The 3,914-nt window shown below is 35.8% G+C and overlaps 1 long non-coding RNA gene across 1 annotated transcript; it reads right to left on the reverse strand.

Annotated features, from left to right (window-relative positions):
- Positions 1 to 1,694: 1,694 nt before the first annotated feature.
- LOC139432246 (uncharacterized) lies at positions 1,695 to 1,976 on the reverse strand. Its single transcript, XR_011642105.1, has 2 exons — positions 1,899 to 1,976; positions 1,695 to 1,842 (listed from the first exon to the last, which is right to left on the reverse strand). It is a non-coding gene; the product is annotated as an uncharacterized lncRNA (long non-coding RNA).
- Positions 1,977 to 3,914: the final 1,938 nt, after the last annotated feature.

Genomic DNA, 3,914 nt, shown 5'->3' on the forward strand with positions numbered 1-3,914 from the left:
TAAATGACGTGTTTCTTTTGGAAGAGACTGTATAAATTTCGAAAGGCATGTGGCTACTTCATTGGCTCCTCTATTTCCCTCGTATTCGGGCCAAACAAAGCAATGACCTTGCTGTTTTGCTGTTTCGTATATCGTGAAGTTAAATGTTGCTAACTTCCGTTTATAAAAAACTGGTTTAGCAAATAATAGTGGTGAGTACAAGACAGCTTCAAGATCAAAATTGGCAGAAATATAGCTAGGGTCTTCTTTTGCCTTTAAAGCATCGCTTTTCTTTTCTTCCAATGCAGCTATTTTTCTACGAACATGAAGCTGATACTCAATTAATTTCTCAGCAGGTCGTTCATTTGCAGGTATTTGCTCGAAGTAATGACACCAACATTGATCTTTTTTAGGAATGTGAAATCCTATATTTTTTTTATCAGTAGTTCTCTATACGATGTTGCAGAAATAAGTTTTTGGTTCATTTCTGTACATTTCTTTTTGTAGAGTGAATACATTTTTTCTTTATTTAAAATTGATTCTAGATAATCTTTTTTAGTATCTCTCCTACACCAATGTGCTGGCACACGGGGGAAAGAATCGATGTGATTCTCTGCGAATTTAATTGTTTCTTCTGTATGCTTAACCCCTGGACGGTGCTTACCACGATTATCAGGAGAAGGAATATCAGCAACATTGCGACTTGCTTTTTCTAAAGCTGTTCTCATCATCTTTTTGGAAATATAATAATCCAACATTTGTAAAAAGAAGTTCTTGCAGACCTGAGTTTTTTTTCCTTCAAATTTCAGGAAGTACATAACAGAAAAATGCCTTCTTGAATTCTGTGTACGACTTCTGACATATTTTTGACGGATCACATTACTTGCAATGAAATCGCGCTGCCTATTCAAATCGCCAAGTTGTCAGAAAGCAGAACAAGTTTGTGATTTACCTTCATCTGGAATCGCAAGGTGACATATGCGTAAACAGGGACACTCAATTCCTATATTTCTTGATTTTCGTTCTAGCCTAATTTTTTTTGAAGTTATTGTGTAAGGAACTCCTAAGTTTAATAATCTCAAGTCAGAGAGGCGTATGTACTTACGCCTCTCTGACTAGATTCTTAATACATATTTGGTTTATACGCCTAGCTAATTTTTGCACATGCATACAAAGTGTTCACTCAAATCATACGCCTCATTGTCCTGACGTGAGAATGATAATAACCCGTTTATATGGGTTATTCTCCAGTTGCTCAAATTTGCACAAAATGGTTGATATGCCCCTCTGACTTGAAGCCCTCGAATATAGATCTTGATTATACTGTCCATTTAGCATGTTAAACAGTTGTGGACTGATGCCAGATTCCGGTTTAGTTGTTGATTTCTGGTCCTTCCCCGTTCGGGGTTCGGGGTAGTTTTACGCTGTTATCTGTGCTTAATTATTTGATCGTTTCTATATGAAGGGTACAGGGAATAAATGAGCTAAGTCAAAATACAAAATAATCTAGGAAATCGTGTTAAAAGTTTCAGACTGTATAAGTTCGCCTGTAAAAGTAATTTTAATGTTTGAGCATTATTAAAGGAAATGTAGCTCTTGATACTACGGTAAAATATAACGGCAAATTTGATTGCGGTTGCATAACGTTGATAATACTCAAAATTACTCAGTAACACCACCAAAAGCTGGGAATAAAACAGCTTAGTCCGAGTATCAACAGTTTTATAATATTTTATTAAATAATGAAACAAGAAAACATTCATTTATGGGGTATTGACGAATAAAAGTTTGCTGCCTCAGGTCCACAAAACTGGGCTAGATGCTGTAAATCTTGGAATTTCTCTTTGGAAATCTGTATTAAATCTGAAATTTTTCGTAAATATAGAGTAATATTTAGCGTCACATTATACTAAACATACCTCTATAGCAACACTCCGGAAGCTCAAATTCGTTGTTATTTAGCTTTGTTTTTCGAGACTTGGGGCTGGTAATAACAAAATTTTCCTATGCATCGTTATATGAAGTGCGGTAATATAGTAGATGTGGATGCTCTTTTTCCACCTTTATTTCCTTAATAGGACGGGACAGAATGGGGCATTTCTTTTTGTATATTGTATCGAAATGCTTCGTCCACCCTCGAAAATAATCCTGTGTAACATCCAAAATGATAAATGGGTTTGGTTCGGATCTAGCATTTTCAAAAGCTGCAATCCATTCCTTAGGATGTTCTACTTTGGTTTTTTGATTTACCAAGCCGAAATTCTTGTCGCATTCCAAATATGAATGTCCCCGAATTGGAAATATAACTTTAATAAAGTCTAGACGTTTTTCTATGTTAACCAGATGATGCAGGAAACGAAAAATTGTAAAATTTTTATTCTGACCCGGACACGAATCGCAGAATAAGTATAAGGACTTAACTTTCTCGTCGAGGAAGTTGTACATAAAGTGGTGAATTAACGAAGCGACATCGTCACTACCTTTTTTTCCCACAAACTCAGGATAAACATAAAACACGCTTTGAGAATTTCCCAAAATGTGTATGTTGAAGGCATAAATTGATAGTTGTCTCTTATAGTAAACATCGTTGGTTGATAAGTTTGGGGCAGGTAAATTTTTTGAAAAGTCAAAACATATCGCTTCAATTTCTTTTGACTTTTTGGATTCTAATTTAGAAGCTTTTTTCCGAATGTAAAACTGTTCTGCTTGGCTTTTGTGAACAGTATTTTCCAGCTCAATCTTCTCAATTAATCTTTCTATCTTTTTCGTTTCATTGTCTCGTTTATTTAGTTTTTCAGCGGGGAGTACCCTTTTCTTCGCTATAAATTGATCGCAAGTACTGCATGTATCTGTTCTTGGATATCCAAACGAGATGTTAAAATCCCTTTCTAGAACTGTTCTGTAAGTTTCATACGATCTTTACTTGTGGATGCACTTCCTCAAATAATTTATGCATTTTTTTCATATTCAAGTCTTCAGATAGGTAAATTTTTGAAGAATCCCGTAAGCCATAGTGAGATGATCTATTCGGAAAGCTTTTTATGTGATCGTGAATGATATTTAGAACTTCCGGACTTAATTTTCTTGGACGTGTGTTATGCTTTCCTCTTTTATTCTTTGGAGCTATGCCAGTCATTTTTAAACTACGAACGAGATGTTCGATTTTTGACTTAGTAATTCCGTGAATTGACATAAAAGCCGTCCTGCAAACAGATACTTCTTCAATACGATCATTTATTTTTGCACGAATTCTGTAGAAAAATGTAGCACCACGAAGTTTCGCGGATTCTTCAGGTTGACGTGGTCGTCGCGTTGCTACTGGTACGAGGGAAATTAAACCGCACAAATATAAATTCTGTTCATCTTCTGTTAGTAGCAAGTTAAAGTGGCGTAGAATTTCTTTATGTACTTCTTCCTTTAAGGTTTCGAAACACTTTTTACGACATTTACAGTCCGGACCCATTTCGTGGCTTTGTAGCCTAAGTTTTTTGCGAACTTCGTGTAGCCGTCCAAACTTTTTCCGTTTTTTGGTACTCTGACCATTCGTTGATTCTTTAGTTTCGTCTTGTATTATTTGCACAACACCACACAACACTTTACTGACAGAAACCAACAGAAACAAACTGCGACTCAACTAGGAATTCGAAGCTTCTTTGATATTATTGTTAGCGCAAAAAAGCCAATTTTCATCAACTCCCCTGAGTTAGCAAAAACAGGTAGTTGACGCTGCGACTTAGCCGGTTTATTCCTTGTTTTAAGGACTTAGCCTGTATATTCCCTCTTCACCAAATTTAAGTTCTGTGTTTTCTCTTGACCTAACCGTCTTTTCCCCTTTTTATGAACATTGACGAAAAGATTCGCTTTAATTTTACCAGACTGTGTTGTTAACACGATTTCAACAAAAATTGACTTAGCCTGTTTATTCCCTGTACCCT

The sequence above is a fragment of the Onthophagus taurus genome, chromosome 11 (genome assembly GCF_036711975.1).
Source record: "Onthophagus taurus isolate NC chromosome 11, IU_Otau_3.0, whole genome shotgun sequence".
In the NCBI taxonomy this organism is placed as follows: Eukaryota; Metazoa; Arthropoda; class Insecta; order Coleoptera; family Scarabaeidae; genus Onthophagus; species Onthophagus taurus.